At 42.7% G+C, this 22,815-nt stretch overlaps 13 non-coding genes across 13 annotated transcripts; all 13 read left to right on the top strand.

Moving 5' to 3' along the window:
• The first annotated feature begins 1,690 nt into the window (after positions 1-1,690).
• Positions 1,691-1,776, top strand: TRNAR-UCU (transfer RNA arginine (anticodon UCU)). Its single transcript is given in 2 exon segments — positions 1,691-1,727; positions 1,741-1,776. It is a non-coding gene; the product is annotated as a tRNA-Arg (tRNA).
• Positions 1,777-2,671: 895 nt separating this feature from the next.
• On the top strand, positions 2,672-2,757 carry TRNAR-UCU (transfer RNA arginine (anticodon UCU)). Its single transcript is given in 2 exon segments — positions 2,672-2,708; positions 2,722-2,757. It is a non-coding gene; the product is annotated as a tRNA-Arg (tRNA).
• Positions 2,758-3,653: 896 nt separating this feature from the next.
• Positions 3,654-3,739, top strand: TRNAR-UCU (transfer RNA arginine (anticodon UCU)). The gene is given in 2 exon segments: positions 3,654-3,690; positions 3,704-3,739. It is a non-coding gene; the product is annotated as a tRNA-Arg (tRNA).
• An 894-nt stretch (positions 3,740-4,633) lies between these two features.
• On the top strand, positions 4,634-4,719 carry TRNAR-UCU (transfer RNA arginine (anticodon UCU)). The gene is given in 2 exon segments: positions 4,634-4,670; positions 4,684-4,719. It is a non-coding gene; the product is annotated as a tRNA-Arg (tRNA).
• An 894-nt stretch (positions 4,720-5,613) lies between these two features.
• Positions 5,614-5,699, top strand: TRNAR-UCU (transfer RNA arginine (anticodon UCU)). Its single transcript is given in 2 exon segments — positions 5,614-5,650; positions 5,664-5,699. It is a non-coding gene; the product is annotated as a tRNA-Arg (tRNA).
• An 895-nt stretch (positions 5,700-6,594) lies between these two features.
• Positions 6,595-6,680, top strand: TRNAR-UCU (transfer RNA arginine (anticodon UCU)). The gene is given in 2 exon segments: positions 6,595-6,631; positions 6,645-6,680. It is a non-coding gene; the product is annotated as a tRNA-Arg (tRNA).
• An 895-nt stretch (positions 6,681-7,575) lies between these two features.
• On the top strand, positions 7,576-7,661 carry TRNAR-UCU (transfer RNA arginine (anticodon UCU)). The gene is given in 2 exon segments: positions 7,576-7,612; positions 7,626-7,661. It is a non-coding gene; the product is annotated as a tRNA-Arg (tRNA).
• Positions 7,662-10,519: 2,858 nt separating this feature from the next.
• Positions 10,520-10,605, top strand: TRNAR-UCU (transfer RNA arginine (anticodon UCU)). The gene is given in 2 exon segments: positions 10,520-10,556; positions 10,570-10,605. It is a non-coding gene; the product is annotated as a tRNA-Arg (tRNA).
• An 894-nt stretch (positions 10,606-11,499) lies between these two features.
• Positions 11,500-11,585, top strand: TRNAR-UCU (transfer RNA arginine (anticodon UCU)). Its single transcript is given in 2 exon segments — positions 11,500-11,536; positions 11,550-11,585. It is a non-coding gene; the product is annotated as a tRNA-Arg (tRNA).
• A 5,488-nt stretch (positions 11,586-17,073) lies between these two features.
• Positions 17,074-17,159, top strand: TRNAR-UCU (transfer RNA arginine (anticodon UCU)). Its single transcript is given in 2 exon segments — positions 17,074-17,110; positions 17,124-17,159. It is a non-coding gene; the product is annotated as a tRNA-Arg (tRNA).
• An 895-nt stretch (positions 17,160-18,054) lies between these two features.
• On the top strand, positions 18,055-18,140 carry TRNAR-UCU (transfer RNA arginine (anticodon UCU)). Its single transcript is given in 2 exon segments — positions 18,055-18,091; positions 18,105-18,140. It is a non-coding gene; the product is annotated as a tRNA-Arg (tRNA).
• An 895-nt stretch (positions 18,141-19,035) lies between these two features.
• Positions 19,036-19,121, top strand: TRNAR-UCU (transfer RNA arginine (anticodon UCU)). The gene is given in 2 exon segments: positions 19,036-19,072; positions 19,086-19,121. It is a non-coding gene; the product is annotated as a tRNA-Arg (tRNA).
• A 2,858-nt stretch (positions 19,122-21,979) lies between these two features.
• Positions 21,980-22,065, top strand: TRNAR-UCU (transfer RNA arginine (anticodon UCU)). The gene is given in 2 exon segments: positions 21,980-22,016; positions 22,030-22,065. It is a non-coding gene; the product is annotated as a tRNA-Arg (tRNA).
• The last annotated feature ends 750 nt before the right edge of the window (positions 22,066-22,815 follow it).

Below are 22,815 nucleotides of genomic sequence, written 5' to 3'. Positions count from 1 at the left end.
ATTAATCAACTAAGAGAATGAAAGCGTGCCAAGTCTTGCCTTCCATAACCAACAAACTTGGTTTTCACTAATGATAAATCTAGCTTTGTTCCTAAATTTAAACAACAAGCCGCCCTTGAGATTCCATAGGGACATCATTTAAGAATATCCCATCAAGGGCTTCATTCCTAAAATGTATATCTTCTCCAGATGTAGTATGCAAAGCAAGCTGCATGAGCATTGTTGTGCAGCACAAAGGATATCACCTTGGACGTGCAAACAAATTCACATTTTGAAATGTGGAGCGTCTCAGTTCCTGAAGCATTCATGATGGGTTTTTTTTAATGAGTGGCACCAATTTCATTAAATGAAACAAAAGAAGTGGATTTGAGAGGTCAGATGTTGGTAAGTACAACCATCTCTGCTGCTGAGTATTGAAAGTTTAGCAGGTTACAGGTAGTAGACTCAGAAAGTTTTTGATTTTTCTTAGAAATCTAGAAGACGGGTTGTGATGATAGCTTGTTATGTAATGAAACAGGTGTTTGATGAGAGTGAGATGGGACTGCTGAAATAATCCAGAGTAACATTTGGGAGATAGCCAGATGCTGTACTCTTTCTTCTTATATAACAAAAAGGTAGCCTGCATACATCCTGAAATGCCACGAACAAATGGGTAAAAGCAGATATTTTTCATTTGAAGGTGCCTGGCAAAAACAGTCAGTGCAAGCTCGGCTCTGTGGCGCAATGGATAGCGCATTGGACTTCTAGTGAAATGTAGGCATTCAAAGGTTGTGGGTTCGAGTCCAACCACAGTCGCATTTTAAACTGGAAACCGAAGCCGTGTTACCTAAAAGATGCTGAAAGTGCACCGAAGATGGCCCTCAAAAGTCCATCCCTGGAAACTTGTCCGCTGCAACACAGACTAAGTTCTTCATGGAAAGGAGTAAACAGTTCACCTTCACCAGCACAGTTTGTAACCACCTCATCAACTAATGACACACAATTAATCAACTAAGAGAATGAAAGCGTGCCAAGTCTTGCCTTCCATAACCAACAAACTTGGTTTTTGCTAATGATAAATCTAGCTGTGTTCCTAAATTTAAACAACAAGCCGCCCTTGAGATTCCATAGGGACATCATTGAAGAATATCCCATCAAGGGCTTCATTCCTAAAATGTATATCTTCTCCAGATGTAATATGCAAAGCAAGCTGCATGAGCATTGTTATGCAGCACAAAGGATATCACCTTGGACGTGCAAACAAATTCACATTTTGAAATGTGGAGCGTCTCAGTTCCTGAAGCATTCATGATGGGTTTTTTTTAATGAGTGGCACCAATTTCATTAAATGAAACAAAAGAAGTGGATTTGAGAGGTCAGATGTTGGTAAGTACAACCATCTCTGCTGCTGAGTATTGAAAGTTTAGCAGGTTACAGGTAGTAGACTCAGAAAGTTTTTGATTTTTCTTAGAAATCTAGAAGACGGGTTGTGATGATAGCTTGTTATGTAATGAAACAGGTGTTTGATGAGAGTGAGATGGGACTGCTGAAATAATCCAGAGTAACATTTGGGAGATAGCCAGATGCTGTACTCTTTCTTCTTATATAACAAAAAGGTAGCCTGCATACATCCTGAAATGCCACGAACAAATGGGTAAAAGCAGATATTTTTCATTTGAAGGTGCCTGGCAAAAATAGGCAGTGCAAGCTTGGCTCTGTGGCGCAAAGGATAGCGCATTGGGCTTCTAGTAAAATGTAGGCATTCAAAGGTTGTGGGTTCGAGTCCCACCAGAGTCGCATTTTAAACTGCAATCCGAAGCCGTGTTACCTAAAAGATGCTGAAAGTGCACCGAAGATGGCCCTCAAAAGTCCATCCCTGGAAACTTGTCTGCTGCAACACAGACTAAGCTTTTCATGGAAAGGAGTAAACAGTTCACCTTCACCAGCACAGTTTGTAACCACCTCATCAACTAATGACACACAATTAATCAACTAAGAGAATGAAAGCGTGCCAAGTCTTGCCTTCCATAACCAACAAACTTGGTTTTCACTAATGTTAAATCTAGCTTTGTTCCTAAATTTAAACAACAAGCCGCCCTTGAGATTCCATAGGGACATCATTTAAGAATATCCCATCAAGGGCTTCATTCCTAAAATGTATATCTTCTCCAGATGTAGTATGCAAAGCAAGCTGCATAAGCATTGTTATGCAGCACAAAGGATATCACCTTGGACGTGCAAACAAATTCACATTTTGAAATGTGGAGTGTCTCAGTTCCTGAAGCATTCATGATGGGTTTTTTTTAATGAGTGGCACCAATTTCATTAAATGAAACAAAAGAAGTGGATTTGAGAGGTCAGATGTTGGTAAGTACAACCATCTCTGCTGCTGAGTGTTGAAAGTTTAGCAGGTTACAGGTAGTAGACTCAGAAAGTTTTAGATTTTTCTTAGAAATCTAGAAGACGGGTTGTGATGATAGCTTGTTATGTAATGAAACAGGTGTTTGATGAGAGTGAGATGGGACTGCTGAAATAATCCAGAGTAACATTTGGGAGATAGCCAGATGCTGTAATCTTTCTTCTTATATAACAAAAAGGTAGCCTGCATACATCCTGAAATGCCATGAACAAATGGGTAAAAGCAGATATTTTTCATTTGAAGGGGCCTGGCAAAAACAGGGTGTGCAAGCTCGGCTCTGTGGCGCAATGGATAGCGCATTGGACTTCTAGTGAAATGTAGGCATTCAAAGGTTGTGGGTTCGAGTCCCACCAGAGTCGCATTTTAAACTGGAAACCGAAGCCGTGTTACCTAAAAGATGCTGAAAGTGCACCGAAGATGGCCCTCAAGAGTCCATCCCTGGAAACTTGTCTGCTGCAACACAGACTAAGCTCTTCATGGACAGGAGTAAACAGTTCACCTTCACCAGCACAGTTTGTAACCACCTCATCAACTAATGACACACTATTAATCAACTAAGAGAATGAAAGCGTGCCAAGTCTTGCCTTCCATAACCAACAAACTTGGTTTTCGCTAATGATAAATCTAGCTTTGTTCCTAAATTTAAACAACAAGCCGCCCTTGAGATTCCTTAGGGACATCATTTAAGAATATCCCATCAAGGGCTTCATTCCTAAAATGTATATCTTCTCCAGATGTAGTATGCAAAGCAAGCTGCATGAGCATTGTTGTGCAGCACAAAGGATATCACCTTGGACGTGCAAACAAATTCACATTTTGAAATGTGGAGCGTCTCAGTTCCTGTAAGCATTCATGATGGGTTTTTTTTAATGAGTAGCACCAATTTCATTAAATGAAACAAAAGAAGTGGATTTGAGAGGTCAGATGTTGGTAAGTACAACCATCTCTGCTGCTGAGTATTGAAAGTTTAGCAGGTTACAGGTAGTAGACTCAGAAAGTTTTTGATTTTTCTTAGAAATCTAGAAGACGGGTTGTGATGATAGCTTGTTATGTAATGAAACAGGTGTTTGATGAGAGTGAGATGGGACTGCTGAAATAATCCAGAGTAACATTTGGGAGATAGCCAGATGCTGTACTCTTTCTTCTTATATAACAAAAAGGTAGCCTGCATACATCCTGAAATGCCACGAACAAATGGGTAAAAGCAGATATTTTTCATTTGAAGGTGCCTGGCAAAAACAGTCAGTGCAAGCTCGGCTCTGTGGCGCAATGGATAGCGCATTGGACTTCTAGTGAAATGTAGGCATTCAAAGGTTGTGGGTTCGAGTCCCACCAGAGTCGCATTTTAAACTGGAAACCGAAGCCGTGTTACCTAAAAGATGCTGAAAGTGCACCGAAGATGGCCCTCAAAAGTCCATCCCTGGAAACTTGTCTGCTGCAACACAGACTAAGCTCTTCATGGAAAGGAGTAAACAGTTCACCTTCACCAGCACAGTTTGTAACCACCTCATCAACTAATGACACACAATTAATCAACTAAGAGAATGAAAGCGTGCCAAGTCTTGCCTTCCAAAACCAACAAACTTGGTTTTTACTAATGATAAATCTAGCTTTGTTCCTAAATTTAAACAACAAGCCGCCCTTGAGATTCCATAGGGACATCATTGAAGAATATCCCATCAAGGGCTTCATTCCTAAAATGTATATCTTCTCCAGATGTAGTATGCAAAGCAAGCTGCATGAGCATTGTTGTGCAGCACAAAGGATATCACCTTGGACGTGCAAACAAATTCACATTTTGAAATGTGGAGCGTCTCAGTTCCTGAAGCATTCATGATGGGTTTTTTTAATGAGTGGCACCAATTTCATTACATGAAACAAAAGAAGTGGATTTGAGAGGTCAGATGTTGGTAAGTACAACCATCTCTGCTGCTGAGTGTTGAAAGTTTAGCAGGTTACAGGTAGTAGACTCAGAAAGTTTTTGATTTTTCTTAGAAATCTAGAAGACGGGTTGTGATGATAGCTTGTTATGTAATGAAACAGGTGTTTGATGAGAGTGAGATGGGACTGCTGAAATAATCCAGAGTAACATTTGGGAGATAGCCAGATGCTGTACTCTTTCTTCTTATATAACAAAAAGGTAGCCTGCATACATCCTGAAATGCCACAAACAAATGGGTAAAAGCAGATATTTTTCATTTGAAGGTGCCTGGCAAAAACAGTCAGTGCAAGCTCGGCTTTGTGGCGCAATGGATAGCGCATTGGACTTCTAGTGAAATGTAGGCATTCAAAGGTTGTGGGTTCGAGTCCCACCAGAGTCACATTTTAAACTGGAAACCGAAGCCGTGTTACCTAAAAGATGCTGAAAGTACACCAAAGATGGCCCTCAAAAGTCCATCCCTGGAAACTTGTCTGCTGCAACACAGACTAAGCTCTTCATGGAAAGGAGTAAACAGTTCACCTTCACCAGCACAGTTTGTAACCACCTCATCAACTAATAAAACAGAATTAATCAACTAAGAGAATGAAAGCGTGCCAAGTCTTGCCTTCCATAACCAACAAACTTTGTTTTCACTAATGATAAATCTAGCTTTGTTCCTAAATTTAAACAACAAGCCGCCCTTGAGATTCCATAGGGACATCATTGAAGAATATCCCATCAAGGGCTTCATTCCTAAAATGTATATCTTCTCCAGATGTAGTATGCAAAGCAAGCTGCATGAGCATTGTTGTGCAGCACAAAGGATATCACCTTGGACGTGCAAACAAATTCACATTTTGAAATGTGGAGCGTCTCAGTTCCTGAAGCATTCATGATGGGTTTTTTTAATGAGTGGCACCAATTTCATTAAATGAAACAAAAGAAGTGGATTTGAGAGGTCAGATGTTGGTAAGTACAACCATCTCTGCTGCTGAGTGTTGAAAGTTTAGCAGGTTACAGGTAGTAGACTCAGAAAGTTTTTGATTTTTCTTAGAAATCTAGAAGATGGGTTGTGATGATAGCTTGTTATGTAATGAAACAGGTGTTTGATGAGAGTGAGATGGGACTGCTGAAATAATCCAGAGTAGCATTTGGGAGATAGCCAGATGCTGTACTCTTTCTTCTTATATAACAAAAAGGTAGCCTGCATACATCCTGAAATGCAACGAACAAAAGGGTAAAAGCAGATATTTTTCATTTGAAGGTGCCTGGCAAAAACAGGCAGTGCAAGCTCGGCTCTGTGGCGCAATGGATAGTGCATTGGACTTCTAGTGAAATGTAGGCATTCAAAGGTTGTGGGTTCGAGTCCCACCAGAGTCGCATTTTAAACTGGAAACCGAAGCCGTGTTACCTAAAAGATGCTGAAAGTGCACCAAAGATGGCCCTCAAGAGTCCATCCCTGGAAACTTGTCTGCTGCAACACAGACTAAGCTCTTCATGGAAAGGAGTAAACAGTTCACCTTCACCAGCACAGTTTGTAACCACCTCATCAACTAATGACACACAATTAATCAACTAAGAGAATGAAAGCGTGCCAAGTCTTGCCTTCCATAACCAACAAACTTGGTTTTCGCTAATTATAAATCTAGCTTTGTTCCTAAATTTAAACAACAAGCCGCCCTTGAGATTCCTTAGGGACATCATTTAAGAATATCCTATCAAGGGCTTCATTCCTAAAATGTATATCTTCTCCAGATGTAGTATGCAAAGCAAGCTGCATGAGCATTGTTGTGCAGCACAAAGGATATCACCTTGGACGTGCAAACAAATTCACATTTTGAAATGTGGAGCGTCTCAGTTCCTGAAGCATTCATGATGGGTTTTTTTTAATGAGTGGCACCAAATTCATTAAATGAAACAAAAGAAGTGGATTTGAGAGGTCAGATGTTGGTAAGTACAACCATCTCTGCTGCTGAGTATTGAAAGTTTAGCAGGTTACAGGTAGTAGACTCAGAAAGTTTTTGATTTTTCTTAGAAATCTAGAAGACGGGTTGTGATGATAGCTTGTTATGTAATGAAACAGGTGTTTGATGAGAGTGAGATGGGACTGCTGAAATAATCCAGAGTAACATTTGGGAGATAGCCAGATGCTGTACTCTTTCTTCTTATATAACAAAAAGGTAGCCTGCATACATCCTGAAATGCCACGAACAAATGGGTAAAAGCAGATATTTTTCATTTGAAGGTGCCTGGCAAAAACAGTCAGTGCAAGCTTGGCTCTGTGGCGCAATGGATAGCGCATTGGACTTCTAATGAAATGTAGGTATTCAAAGGTTGTGGGTTCGAGTCCCACCAGAGTTGCATTTTAAACTGGAAACCGAAGCCGTGTTACCTAAAAGATGCTGAAAGTGCACCGAAGATGGCCCTCAAAAGTCCATCCCTGGAAACTTGTCTGCTGCAACACAGACTAAGCTCTTCATGGAAAGGAGTAAACAGTTCACCTTCACCAGCACAGTTTGTAACCACCTCATCAACTAATGACACACAATTAATCAACTAAGAGAATGAAAGCGTGCCAAGTCTTGCCTTCCATAACCAACAAACTTGGTTTTTGCTAATGATAAATCTAGCTGTGTTCCTAAATTTTAACAACAAGCCGCCCTTGAGATTCCATAGGGACATCATTGAAGAATATCCCATCAAGGGCTTCATTCCTAAAATGTATATCTTCTCCAGATGTAGTATGCAAAGCAAGCTGCATGAGCATTGTTATGCAGCACAAAGGATATCACCTTGGACGTGGAAACAAATTCACATTTTGAAATGTGGAGCGTCTCAGTTCCTGAAGCATTCATGATGGGTTTTTTTTAATGAGTGGCACCAATTTCATTAAATGAAACAAAAGAAGTGGATTTGAGAGGTCAGATGTTGGTAAGTACAACCATCTCTGCTGCTGAGTATTGAAAGTTTAGCAGGTTACAGGTAGTAGACTCAGAAAGTTTTTGATTTTTCTTAGAAATCTAGAAGACGGGTTGTGATGATAGCTTGTTATGTAATGAAACAGGTGTTTGATGAGAGTGAGATGGGACTGCTGAAATAATCCAGAGTAACATTTGGGAGATAGCCAGATGCTGTACTCTTTCTTCTTATATAACAAAAAGTTAGCCTGCATACATCCTGAAATGCAACGAACAAATGGGTAAAAGCAGATATTTTTCATTTGAAGGTGCCTGGCAAAAACAAGCAGTGCAAGCTTGGCTCTGTGGCGCAATGGATAGCGCATTGGACTTCTAGTGAAATGTAGGCATTCAAAGGTTGTGGGTTCGAGTCCCACCAGAGTCGCATTTTAAACTGGAAACCGAAGCCGTGTTACCTAAAAGATGCTGAAAGTGCACCGAAGATGGCCCTCAAGAGTCCATCCCTGGAAACTTGTCTGCTGCAACACAGACTAAGCTCTTCATGGACAGGAGTAAACAGTTCACCTTCACCAGCACAGTTTGTAACCACCTCATCAACTAATGACACACTATTAATCAACTAAGAGAATGAAAGCGTGCCAAGTCTTGCCTTCCATAACCAACAAACTTGGTTTTCGCTAATGATAAATCTAGCTTTGTTCCTAAATTTAAACAACAAGCCGCCCTTGAGATTCCTTAGGGACATCATTTAAGAATATCCCATCAAGGGCTTCATTCCTAAAATGTATATCTTCTCCAGATGTAGTATGCAAAGCAAGCTGCATGAGCATTGTTGTGCAGCACAAAGGATATCACCTTGGACGTGCAAACAAATTCACATTTTGAAATGTGGAGCGTCTCAGTTCCTGTAAGCATTCATGATGGGGTTTTTTTTAAGAGTAGCACCAATTTCATTAAATGAAACAAAAGAAGTGGATTTGAGAGGTCAGATGTTGGTAAGTACAACCATCTCTGCTGCTGAGTATTGAAAGTTTAGCAGGTTACAGGTAGTAGACTCAGAAAGTTTTTGATTTTTCTTAGAAATCTAGAAGACGGGTTGTGATGATAGCTTGTTATGTAATGAAACAGGTGTTTGATGAGAGTGAGATGGGACTGCTGAAATAATCCAGAGTAACATTTGGGAGATAGCCAGATGCTGTACTCTTTCTTCTTATATAACAAAAAGGTAGCCTGCATACATCCTGAAATGCCACGAACAAATGGGTAAAAGCAGATATTTTTCATTTGAAGGTGCCTGGCAAAAACTATCAGTGCAAGCTCGGCTCTGTGGCGCAATGGATAGCGCATTGGACTTCTAGTAAAATATAGGCATTCAAATGTTGTGGATTTGAGTCCCACCAGAGTCGCATTTTAAACTGGAAACTGAAGCCGTGTTACCTAAAAGATGCTGAAAGTGCACCGAAGATGGCCCTCAAAAGTCCATCCCTGGAAACTTGTCTGCTGCAACACAGACTAAGCTCTTCATGGAAAGGAGTAAACAGTTCACCTTCACCAGCACAGTTTGTAACCACCTCATCAACTAATGACACACAATTAATCAACTAAGAGAATGAAAGCGTGCCAAGTCTTGCCTTCCATAACCAACAAACTTGGTTTTCACTAATGATAAATCTAGCTTTGTTCCTAAATTTAAACAACAAGCCGCCCTTGAGATTCCATAGGGACATCATTTAAGAATATCCCATCAAGGGCTTCATTCCTAAAATGTATATCTTCTCCAGATGTAGTATGCAAAGCAAGCTGCATGAGCATTGTTGTGCAGCACAAAGGATATCACCTTGGACGTGCAAACAAATTCACATTTTGAAATGTGGAGCGTCTCAGTTCCTGAAGCATTCATGATGGGTTTTTTTTAATGAGTGGCACCAATTTCATTAAATGAAACAAAAGAAGTGGATTTGAGAGGTCAGATGTTGGTAAGTACAACCATCTCTGCTGCTGAGTATTGAAAGTTTAGCAGGTTACAGGTAGTAGACTCAGAAAGTTTTTGATTTTTCTTAGAAATCTAGAAGACGGGTTGTGATGATAGCTTGTTATGTAATGAAACAGGTGTTTGATGAGAGTGAGATGGGACTGCTGAAATAATCCAGAGTAACATTTGGGAGATAGCCAGATGCTGTACTCTTTCTTCTTATATAACAAAAAGGTAGCCTGCATACATCCTGAAATGCCACGAACAAATGGGTAAAAGCAGATATTTTTCATTTGAAGGTGCCTGGCAAAAACAGTCAGTGCAAGCTCGGCTCTGTGGCGCAATGGATAGCGCATTGGACTTCTAGTGAAATGTAGGCATTCAAATGTTGTGGATTTGAGTCCCACCAGAGTGGCATTTTAAACTGGAAACTGAAGCCGTGTTACCTAAAAGATGCTGAAAGTGCACCGAAGATGGCCCTCAAAAGTCCATCCCTGGAAACTTGTCTGCTGCAACACAGACTAAGCTCTTCATGGAAAGGAGTAAACAGTTCACCTTCACCAGCACAGTTTGTAACCACCTCATCAACTAATGACACACAATTAATCAACTAAGAGAATGAAAGCGTGCCAAGTCTTGCCTTCCATAACCAACAAACTTGGTTTTCACTAATGATAAATCTAGCTTTGTTCCTAAATTTAAACAACAAGCCGCCCTTGAGATTCCATAGGGACATCATTTAAGAATATCCCATCAAGGGCTTCATTCCTAAAATGTATATCTTCTCCAGATGTAGTATGCAAAGCAAGCTGCATGAGCATTGTTGTGCAGCACAAAGGATATCACCTTGGACGTGCAAACAAATTCACATTTTGAAATGTGGAGCGTCTCAGTTCCTGAAGCATTCATGATGGGTTTTTTTTAATGAGTGGCACCAATTTCATTAAATGAAACAAAAGAAGTGGATTTGAGAGGTCAGATGTTGGTAAGTACAACCATCTCTGCTGCTGAGTATTGAAAGTTTAGCAGGTTACAGGTAGTAGACTCAGAAAGTTTTTGATTTTTCTTAGAAATCTAGAAGACGGGTTGTGATGATAGCTTGTTATGTAATGAAACAGGTGTTTGATGAGAGTGAGATGGGACTGCTGAAATAATCCAGAGTAACATTTGGGAGATAGTCAGATGCGGTACTCTTTCTTCTTATATAACAAAAAGGTAGCCTGCATACATCCTGAAATGCCACGAACAAATGGGTAAAAGCAGATATTTTTCATTTGAAGGTGCCTGGCAAAAACAGTCAGTGCAAGCTCGGCTCTGTGGCGCAATGGATAGCGCATTGGACTTCTAGTGAAATGTAGGCATTCAAAGGTTGTGGGTTCGAGTCCCACCAGAGTCGCATTTTAAACTGGAAACCGAAGCCGTGTTACCTAAAAGATGCTGAAAGTGCACCGAAGATGGCCCTCAAAAGTCCATCCCTGGAAATTTGTCTGCTGCAACACAGACTAAGCTCTTCATGGAAAGGAGTAAACAGTTCACCTTCACCAGCACAGTTTGTAACCACCTCATCAACTAATGACACACAATTAATCAACTAAGAGAATGAAAGCGTGCCAAGTCTTGCCTTCCATAACCAACAAACTTGGTTTTTACTAATGATAAATCTAGCTTTGTTCCTAAATTTAAACAACAAGCCGCCCTTGAGATTCCATAGGGACATCATTGAAGAATATCCCATCAAGGGCTTCATTCCTAAAATGTATATCTTCTCCAGATGTAGTATGCAAAGCAAGCTGCATGAGCATTGTTGTGCAGCACAAAGGATATCACCTTGGACGTGCAAACAAATTCACATTTTGAAATGTGGAGCGTCTCAGTTCCTGAAGCATTCATGATGGGTTTTTTTAATAAGTGGCACCAATTTCATTAAATGAAACAAAAGAAGTGGATTTGAGAGGTCAGATGTTGGTAAGTACAACCATCTCTGCTGCTGAGTGTTGAAAGTTTAGCAGGTTACAGGTAGTAGACTCAGAAAGTTTTTGATTTTTCTTAGAAATCTAGAAGACGGGTTGTGATGATAGCTTGTTATGTAATGAAACAGGTGTTTGATGAGAGTGAGATGGGACTGCTGAAATAATCCAGAGTAACATTTGGGAGATAGCCAGATGCTGTACTCTTTCTTCTTATATAACAAAAAGGTAGCCTGCATACATCCTGAAATGCCACGAACAAATGGGTAAAAGCAGATATTTTTCATTTGAAGGTGCCTGGCAAAAATAGTCAGTGCAAGCTCGGCTCTGTGGCGCAATGGATAGCGCATTGGACTTCTAGTGAAATGTAGGCATTCAAAGGTTGTGGGTTCGAGTCCCACCAGAGTCACATTTTAAACTGGAAACCGAAGCCGTGTTACCTAAAAGATGCTGAAAGTGCACCAAAGATGGCCCTCAAAAGTCCATCCCTGGAAACTTGTCTGCTGCAACACAGACTAAGCTCTTCATGGAAAGGAGTAAACAGTTCACCTTCACCAGCACAGTTTGTAACCACCTCATCAACTAATGACACACAATTAATCAACTAAGAGAATGAAAGCGTGCCAAGTCTTGCCTTCCATAACCAACAAACTTGGTTTTCACTAGTGTTGGGCGAACAGTGTTCGCCACTGTTCGGGTTCTGCAGAACATCACCCTGTTCGGGTGATGTTCGAGTTCGGCCGAACACCTGACGGTGCTCGGCCAAACCGTTCGGCCATATGGCCGAACTAAGAGCGCATGGCCGAACGTTCCCCGAACGTTCGGCTAGCGCTGTGATTGGCCGAACGGGTCACGTGGTTCGGACCCGAACGCGCTCTGATTGGCCGAACTGTCACGTGGTTCGGGTAAATAAATACCCGAACCACGTCATATCTCCGCCATTTGTCTGTGGGTTTAGCTTTGGGTAGGCAGGCAGGGTAGTTCGCGCTCCAGCCACGCTAGCCAGGGTCCCCCCCAGTCATTGTGTGTCGCTGCTGGGAATAGTAGTACACCGCTCGCTCAGCATTCTGTTTACTGCCACTCTGTGTACCTCGCTCAGCCACACTATATAGCATTCTGTTTACTGCCACTCTGTGTCTGCTGGGAATAGTAGTACACCGCTTGCACAGCCACACTATATAGCATTCTGTTTACTGCCACTCTGTGTACCTCGCTCAGCCACACTATATAGCATTCTGTTTACTGCCACTCTGTGTCTGCTGGGAATAGTGGTACACCGCTCGCTCAGCCACACTATATAGCATTCTGTTCACTGTTCTGTGTCTGCTTGGAATAGTGGTACACCGCTCGTTCAGCCACACTATATAGCATTCTGTGTACTGTTCTGTGTCTGCTGGGAACAGTAGTACACCGCTCGTTCAGCCACACTATATAGCATTCTGTGTACTGTTCTGTGTCTGCTGGGAACAGTAGTACACCGCTCGCTCAGCCACACTATATAGCATTCTGTTCACTGTTCTGTGTCTGCTGGGAATAGTGGTACACCGCTCGCTCAGCCACACTATATAGCATTCTGTTCACTGTTCTGTGTCTGCTGGGAATAGTGGTACACCGCTCGCTCAGCCACACTATATAGCATTCTGTTTACTGTTCTGTGTCTGCTGGGAATAGTGGTACACCGCTCGCTCATCCACACTATATAGCATTCTGTTCACTGTTCTGTGTCTGCTGGGAATAGTGGTACACCGCTCGCTCAGCCACACTATATAGCATTCTGTTCACTGTTCTGTGTCTGCTGGGAATAGTGGTACACCGCTCGCTCAGCCACACTATATAGCATTCTGTTTACTGCCACTCTGTGTACCTCGCTCAGCCACACTATATAGCATTGCGTACTCTGCCAGTCAGTGTGTATATTGCTGGGATCAGTAATACTCCACTCACCGTCAACCACTATATGAGCTCAACATGAGTTCCCCAGAGACCTCCGCTGTGAGCAGCACTCCCAACAACAGCAACAGCCAACGCCCCACGCAAGCTATAACATCCACCCCAGCAGCCAGTGGTCAGCAGCAGCCCTCCCCGGAGGAGAACGTTGTGTCCATCAGTCCGTCGCCAGAGCGATTAATGAGGGCTGCCATTGAGGAGATGATGGGGCCTGATGTGGAGGAGGAGGTCTGGCTCAGGCCAGCATCCCAAGTTAATGTTGAGGACGATGAGGGGTCTGTGTCTGGGGATGTTGGGGTGGCAGAGGTGGTGGGTGGGTCAGACTCAGGAGAAGAGTTGTATGATGAGGATGATGATCGGGACCATCTGTATGTGCCTCAGAGTCCGACCCCGGAAAACATGTTGTATCGTGTGTTTAGGTACTAAAATCTGCGTTCCCTCCCAGTAGTGTTGGGCGAACAGTGTTTGCCACTGTTCGGGTTCTGCAGAACATCACCCTGTTCGGGGTGACTATATAGCAGACTATATAGCATTGTGTTTAATGCCACTCTGTGTACACGGCTCAGCCACACTATATAGCATTGTGTTTACTTCCACTCTGTGTCTGCTGGGAACAGTAGTACACCGCTCACCCGCCACTGTATAGCATTGTGCTCTGTGTCACTGCTGACAATAGTGGTACACCGCTCACCCACCACTGTATAGCATTTCTGTACTGCCACTGTACTGCTGCCAGTCAGCGTGTACTTTAAGGATAAGTGAAATGAGGAAGAAATCCGGTGAAAGAGGGAGGGGCAAGGGAAGAGGTGTTTCCCCTGACGGTTCACGTACAGGCCACAGGGGAGCACCCAAGAAAACCCACTCAATACTGCCCATGTTGTCCAGGACAACAACCCTCACAGATCCAAAAGAACAGGACCAGATAATTACTTGGATGACCTCTCAAGCGTCCAGCAGTGGGTTAAGCAGCACCAGCACATCACGCACGAGGTCCGAGTCCTCAGCCAGTTAAAGTCTGGGCTTTCTTTGAAGACTGCACTGAGGATGTTACCATGGCGATTTGCAAGGTGTGCAAGACCCGCCTGAGCAGGGGGAAAAGTATTAACAACCTCTCCACCACCAGCATGAGCCGCCACATTCTATCCAAACATCCCACTCTGTGGGCAAACGCGGCAGGACAGGGTACCACCAGCAACACTGCCTCCCTTGGGTTCACCAGACTCACCACCAGACCCGCCTCAGCAGCAGCAGTAGCCCAGCCATTGCGTGGTTCACAACATTCACAAACATCAGACGATGCTGACACTGTCACTTTCCGGACTAGTGCTCTTGAGGTCTCCCAGTGTTCATCAAACACAACAACCAACAGCCCTTCGGTGTGCAGCGCTACGGTTGAGTTGTCTGTTTCTGAGATGTTTGAGCACAAGAGGAAATTGCCAGCAAATGACCCCCGGGCCGTGGCAGTAACAGCCAGCCAGCATAGCCAAGCTTCTGGCCTGCGAAATGCTGCCATATCGAGTGGTGGAGACAAACAGCTTCAAGGGCATGATGTCAGTGGCCATCCCACGTTACGTGGTTCCCAGCCGCTACCACTTTGCGCGCTCTGCAGTGCCTGAGTTGCATGAGCACGTGGTCAGCTAAATAACCCGAAGCTTGAAGAATGCCGTTGCCTGCAAGGTTCACCTCACCACTGACACCTGGACGAGTGCGTTCGGCCAGGGTCGATACATCTCCCTTACCGCGCACTGGGTGAACCTTGTGGAGCCTGGCAGCGATTCCTCACCTGCTACGGCGCGGGTGTTGCCCACGCCGCAAACAGCTGGATAACAACAGCAGCACCTACCTCTCTGACTCCTTCTCCTCCAACGCATCTCAAAGCTGTACCTCATCCGGAAATGCTAACCCAGCACCAGCAGCAGTAGGATCGTGGAAGCAGTGCAGCACAGCTGTTGGCATGCGTCAGCAAGCGTTGCTGAAGCTGATCTGCCTTGGGGATAAGCAGCACACAGGGGAGGAAATTTGGAGGGGAATAAAGGAACAGACGGATTTGTGGCTGGCACCGCTGGACCTGAAACCGGGCATGAAGCTAGACACCTGGCACGAACTGGCAATGTACGCAATAGAGGTGCTGGCTTGCCCGGCAGCCAGCGTTATGTCGGAACGCTGTTTCAGTGCTGCCGGAGGCATCATCACAGATCGGCGTATCCGCCTCTCCACAGAAAATGCAGACCGTCTGACTCAAATTAAAATGAATCAATCCTGGATTGGAAACGACTACGCAACACTCCTGGACCCCAACCAAGTAACATGACCGATGAACATCTGGGATGGTTTAGCGTTTCCGGTCCCTGTTTATTGAACCTCTCATCTGTATTACATTTATGACTGCATGGCGGCAAAAAGCATTGCTGCTATATCCGCACGCTTTTTGTCCTCATGCAAGGCCTGGGTTGTTGTGTCTCACAAAGCGTGGCCTTCTCCTCCTGCGCCTCCTCCTGTTCCATCACGTGTGCTGCTGCTGCTGCTGCTGCTGGGTTAGCGTTGCCGCGTGGTCCCTGTTTATTGAACCTCTTATCTTTATTACATTTATGACTACATGGCGGTACAAAGCATGCTATCCGCACGCTTTTTGTCCTCATGCAAGGCCTGGGTTGTTGTGTCTCACAAAGCGTGGCCTTCTCCTCCTGCGCCTCCTCCTGTTCCATCACGTGTGCTGCTGCTGGGTTAGCGTTGCCGCGTGGTCCCTGTTTATTGAACCACTTATCTTTATTACATTTATGACTGCATGGTGGTACAAAGCATGCTATCCGCACGCTTCTTGTCCTCATGCAAGGCCTGGGTTGTTGTGTCTCAAAGCGTGGCCTTCTCCTCCTGCGCCACCCTCCTCCTGTTCCATCACGTGTGCTGCTGCTGGGTTAGCATTACCGGTCCCTTTTCCTGGAACCTCTTATATGTATTACATTTATGACTGCATGCCGACAAAAAGCATGTTACCTGTGCAAAGAAAACAGACATTTCCCGCATTTAAAAGACAGTTTTCCCTTTGAAACTTTAAAATCGATTTTCTCAAAAACTATAAGCTCTTTTTGCTAAATTTTTTTTTCCTCTTGTACCCACTCCCAAGGTGCACATACCCTGTAAATTTGGGGTATGTAGCATATAAGGAGGCTTTACAAAGCACAAAAGTTCGGGTCCCCATTGACTTCCATTATGTTCGGAGTTCGGGTCGAACACCCGAACATCGCGGCCATGTTCGGCCTGTTCGGCCCGAACCCGAACATCTAGATGTTCGCCCAACACTAGTTTTCACTAATGATAAATCTAGCTTTGTTCCTAAATTTAAACAACAAGCCGCCCTTGAGATTCCATAGGGACATCATTGAAGAATATCCCATCAAGGGCTTCATTCCTAAAATGTATATCTTCTCCAGATGTAGTATGCAAAGCAAGCTGCATGAGCATTGTTGTGCAGCACAAAGGATATCACCTTGGACGTGCAAACAAATTCACATTTTGAAATGTGGAGCGTCTCAGTTCCTGAAGCATTCATGATGGGTTTTTTTAATGAGTGGCACCAATTTCATTAAATGAAACAAAAGAAGTGGATTTGAGAGGTCAGATGTTGGTAAGTACAACCATCTCTGCTGCTGAGTGTTGAAAGTTTAGCAGGTTACAGGTAGTAGACTCAGAAAGTTTTTGATTTTTCTTAGAAATCTAGAAGACGGGTTGTGATGATAGCTTGTTATGTAATGAAACAGGTGTTTGATGAGAGTGAGATGGGACTGCTGAAATAATCCAGAGTAACATTTGGGAGATAGCCAGATGCTGTACTCTTACTTCTTATATAACAAAAAGGTAGCCTGCATACATCCTGAAATGCAACGAACAAATGGGTAAAAGCAGATATTTTTCATTTGAAGGTGCCTGGCAAAAACAGGCAGTGCAAGCTCGGCTCTGTGGCGCAATGGATAGCGCATTGGACTTCTAGTGAAATGTAGGCATTCAAAGGTTGTGGGTTCGAGTCCCACCAGAGTCGCATTTTAAACTGGAAACCGAAGCCGTGTTACCTAAAAGATGCTGAAAGTGCACCAAAGATGGCCCTCAAGAGTCCATCCCTGGAAACTTGTCTGCTGCAACACAGACTAAGCTCTTCATGGAAAGGAGTAAACAGTTCACCTTCACCAGCACAGTTTGTAACCACCTCATCAACTAATGACACACAATTAATCAACTAACAGAATGAAAGCGTGCCAAGTCTTGCCTTCCATAACCAACAAACTTGTTTTTCGCTAATGATAAATCTAGCTTTGTTCCTAAATTTAAACAACAAGCCGCCCTTGAGATTCCTTAGGGACATCATTTAAGAATATCCCATCAAGGGCTTCATTCCTAAAATGTATATCTTCTCCAGATGTAGTATGCAAAGCAAGCTGCATGAGCATTGTTGTGCAGCACAAAGGATATCACCTTGGACGTGCAAACAAATTCACATTTTGAAATGTGGAGCGTCTCAGTTCCTGAAGCATTCATGATGGGTTTTTTTTAATGAGTGGCACCAATTTCATTAAATGAAACAAAAGAAGTGGATTTGAGAGGTCAGATGTTGGTAAGTACAACCATCTCTGCTGCTGAGTATTGAAAGTTTAGCAGGTTACAGGTAGTAGACTCAGAAAGTTTTTGATTTTTCTTAGAAATCTAGAAGACGGGTTGTGATGATAGCTTGTTATGTAATGAAACAGGTGTTTGATGAGAGTGAGATGGGACTGCTGAAATAATCCAGAGTAACATTTGGGAGATAGCCAGATGCTGTACTCTTTCTTCTTATATAACAAAAAGGTAGCCTGCATACATCCTGAAATGCCACGAACAAATGGGTAAAAGCAGATATTTTTCATTTGAAGGTGCCTGGCAAAAACAGTCAGTGCAAGCTTGGCTCTGTGGCGCAATGGATAGCGCATTGGACTTCTAATGAAATGTAGGTATTCAAAGGTTGTGGGTTCGAGTCCCACCAGAGTTGCATTTTAAACTGGAAACCGAAGCCGTGTTACCTAAAAGATGCTGAAAGTGCACCGAAGATGGCCCTCAAAAGTCCATCCCTGGAAACTTGTCTGCTGCAACACAGACTAAGCTCTTCATGGAAAGGAGTAAACAGTTCACCTTCACCAGCACAGTTTGTAACCACCTCATCAACTAATGACACACAATTAATCAACTAAGAGAATGAAAGCGTGCCAAGTCTTGCCTTCCATAACCAACAAACTTGGTTTTTGCTAATGATAAATCTAGCTGTGTTCCTAAATTTTAACAACAAGCCGCCCTTGAGATTCCATAGGGACATCATTGAAGAATATCCCATCAAGGGCTTCATTCCTAAAATGTATATCTTCTCCAGATGTAGTATGCAAAGCAAGCTGCATGAGCATTGTTATGCAGCACAAAGGATATCACCTTGGACGTGCAAACAAATTCACATTTTGAAATGTGGAGCGTCTCAGTTCCTGAAGCATTCATGATGGGTTTTTTTTAATGAGTGGCACCAATTTCATTAAATGAAACAAAAGAAGTGGATTTGAGAGGTCAGATGTTGGTAAGTACAACCATCTCTGCTGCTGAGTATTGAAAGTTTAGCAGGTTACAGGTAGTAGACTCAGAAAGTTTTTGATTTTTCTTAGAAATCTAGAAGACGGGTTGTGATGATAGCTTGTTATGTAATGAAACAGGTGTTTGATGAGAGTGAGATGGGACTGCTGAAATAATCCAGAGTAACATTTGGGAGATAGCCAGATGCTGTACTCTTTCTTCTTATATAACAAAAAGGTAGCCTGCATACATCCTGAAATGCAACGAACAAATGGGTAAAAGCAGATATTTTTCATTTGAAGGTGCCTGGCAAAAACAAGCAGTGCAAGCTTGGCTCTGTGGCGCAATGGATAGCGCATTGGACTTCTAGTGAAATGTAGGCATTCAAAGGTTGTGGGTTCGAGTCCCACCAGAGTCGCATTTTAAACTGGAAACCGAAGCCGTGTTACCTAAAAGATGCTGAAAGTGCACCGAAGATGGCCCTCAAGAGTCCATCCCTGGAAACTTGTCTGCTGCAACACAGACTAAGCTCTTCATGGACAGGAGTAAACAGTTCACCTTCACCAGCACAGTTTGTAACCACCTCATCAACTAATGACACACTATTAATCAACTAAGAGAATGAAAGCGTGCCAAGTCTTGCCTTCCATAACCAACAAACTTGGTTTTCGCTAATGATAAATCTAGCTTTGTTCCTAAATTTAAACAACAAGCCGCCCTTGAGATTCCTTAGGGACATCATTTAAGAATATCCCATCAAGGGCTTCATTCCTAAAATGTATATCTTCTCCAGATGTAGTATGCAAAGCAAGCTGCATGAGCATTGTTGTGCAGCACAAAGGATATCACCTTGGACGTGCAAACAAATTCACATTTTGAAATGTGGAGCGTCTCAGTTCCTGTAAGCATTCATGATGGGGTTTTTTTTAAGAGTAGCACCAATTTCATTAAATGAAACAAAAGAAGTGGATTTGAGAGGTCAGATGTTGGTAAGTACAACCATCTCTGCTGCTGAGTATTGAAAGTTTAGCAGGTTACAGGTAGTAGACTCAGAAAGTTTTTGATTTTTCTTAGAAATCTAGAAGACGGGTTGTGATGATAGCTTGTTATGTAATGAAACAGGTGTTTGATGAGAGTGAGATGGGACTGCTGAAATAATCCAGAGTAACATTTGGGAGATAGCCAGATGCTGTACTCTTTCTTCTTATATAACAAAAAGGTAGCCTGCATACATCCTGAAATGCCACGAACAAATGGGTAAAAGCAGATATTTTTCATTTGAAGGTGCCTGGCAAAAACTATCAGTGCAAGCTCGGCTCTGTGGCGCAATGGATAGCGCATTGGACTTCTAGTAAAATATAGGCATTCAAATGTTGTGGATTTGAGTCCCACCAGAGTCGCATTTTAAACTGGAAACTGAAGCCGTGTTACCTAAAAGATGCTGAAAGTGCACCGAAGATGGCCCTCAAAAGTCCATCCCTGGAAACTTGTCTGCTGCAACACAGACTAAGCTCTTCATGGAAAGGAGTAAACAGTTCACCTTCACCAGCACAGTTTGTAACCACCTCATCAACTAATGACACACAATTAATCAACTAAGAGAATGAAAGCGTGCCAAGTCTTGCCTTCCATAACCAACAAACTTGGTTTTCACTAATGATAAATCTAGCTTTGTTCCTAAATTTAAACAACAAGCCGCCCTTGAGATTCCATAGGGACATCATTTAAGAATATCCCATCAAGGGCTTCATTCCTAAAATGTATATCTTCTCCAGATGTAGTATGCAAAGCAAGCTGCATGAGCATTGTTGTGCAGCACAAAGGATATCACCTTGGACGTGCAAACAAATTCACATTTTGAAATGTGGAGCGTCTCAGTTCCTGAAGCATTCATGATGGGTTTTTTTTAATGAGTGGCACCAATTTCATTAAATGAAACAAAAGAAGTGGATTTGAGAGGTCAGATGTTGGTAAGTACAACCATCTCTGCTGCTGAGTATTGAAAGTTTAGCAGGTTACAGGTAGTAGACTCAGAAAGTTTTTGATTTTTCTTAGAAATCTAGAAGACGGGTTGTGATGATAGCTTGTTATGTAATGAAACAGGTGTTTGATGAGAGTGAGATGGGACTGCTGAAATAATCCAGAGTAACATTTGGGAGATAGCCAGATGCTGTACTCTTTCTTCTTATATAACAAAAAGGTAGCCTGCATACATCCTGAAATGCCACGAACAAATGGGTAAAAGCAGATATTTTTCATTTGAAGGTGCCTGGCAAAAACAGTCAGTGCAAGCTCGGCTCTGTGGCGCAATGGATAGCGCATTGGACTTCTAGTGAAATGTAGGCATTCAAATGTTGTGGATTTGAGTCCCACCAGAGTGGCATTTTAAACTGGAAACTGAAGCCGTGTTACCTAAAAGATGCTGAAAGTGCACCGAAGATGGCCCTCAAAAGTCCATCCCTGGAAACTTGTCTGCTGCAACACAGACTAAGCTCTTCATGGAAAGGAGTAAACAGTTCACCTTCACCAGCACAGTTTGTAACCACCTCATCAACTAATGACACACAATTAATCAACTAAGAGAATGAAAGCGTGCCAAGTCTTGCCTTCCATAACCAACAAACTTGGTTTTCACTAATGATAAATCTAGCTTTGTTCCTAAATTTAAACAACAAGCCGCCCTTGAGATTCCATAGGGACATCATTTAAGAATATCCCATCAAGGGCTTCATTCCTAAAATGTATATCTTCTCCAGATGTAGTATGCAAAGCAAGCTGCATGAGCATTGTTGTGCAGCACAAAGGATATCACCTTGGACGTGCAAACAAATTCACATTTTGAAATGTGGAGCGTCTCAGTTCCTGAAGCATTCATGATGGGTTTTTTTTAATGAGTGGCACCAATTTCATTAAATGAAACAAAAGAAGTGGATTTGAGAGGTCAGATGTTGGTAAGTACAACCATCTCTGCTGCTGAGTATTGAAAGTTTAGCAGGTTACAGGTAGTAGACTCAGAAAGTTTTTGATTTTTCTTAGAAATCTAGAAGACGGGTTGTGATGATAGCTTGTTATGTAATGAAACAGGTGTTTGATGAGAGTGAGATGGGACTGCTGAAATAATCCAGAGTAACATTTGGGAGATAGTCAGATGCGGTACTCTTTCTTCTTATATAACAAAAAGGTAGCCTGCATACATCCTGAAATGCCACGAACAAATGGGTAAAAGCAGATATTTTTCATTTGAAGGTGCCTGGCAAAAACTGTCAGTGCAAGCTCGGCTCTGTGGCGCAATGGATAGCGCATTGGACTTCTAGTGAAATGTAGGCATTCAAAGGTTGTGGGTTCGAGTCCCACCAGAGTCGCATTTTAAACTGGAAACCGAAGCCGTGTTACCTAAAAGATGCTGAAAGTGCACCGAAGATGGCCCTCAAAAGTCCATCCCTGGAAATTTGTCTGCTGCAACACAGACTAAGCTCTTCATGGAAAGGAGTAAACAGTTCACCTTCACCAGCACAGTTTGTAACCACCTCATCAACTAATGACACACAATTAATCAACTAAGAGAATGAAAGCGTGCCAAGTCTTGCCTTCCATAACCAACAAACTTGGTTTTTACTAATGATAAATCTAGCTTTGTTCCTAAATTTAAACAACAAGCCGCCCTTGAGATTCCATAGGGACATCATTGAAGAATATCCCATCAAGGGCTTCATTCCTAAAATGTATATCTTCTCCAGATGTAGTATGCAAAGCAAGCTGCATGAGCATTGTTGTGCAGCACAAAGGATATCACCTTGGACGTGCAAACAAATTCACATTTTGAAATGTGGAGCGTCTCAGTTCCTGAAGCATTCATGATGGGTTTTTTTAATAAGTGGCACCAATTTCATTAAATGAAACAAAAGAAGTGGATTTGAGAGGTCAGATGTTGGTAAGTACAACCATCTCTGCTGCTGAGTGTTGAAAGTTTAGCAGGTTACAGGTAGTAGACTCAGAAAGTTTTTGATTTTTCTTAGAAATCTAGAAGACGGGTTGTGATGATAGCTTGTTATGTAATGAAACAGGTGTTTGATGAGAGTGAGATGGGACTGCTGAAATAATCCAGAGTAACA

This window comes from Hyperolius riggenbachi, chromosome 8 (genome assembly GCF_040937935.1).
Source record: "Hyperolius riggenbachi isolate aHypRig1 chromosome 8, aHypRig1.pri, whole genome shotgun sequence".
Classification (NCBI taxonomy): Eukaryota; Metazoa; Chordata; class Amphibia; order Anura; family Hyperoliidae; genus Hyperolius; species Hyperolius riggenbachi.
This window is presented reverse-complemented; position numbering and strand designations above follow the sequence as displayed.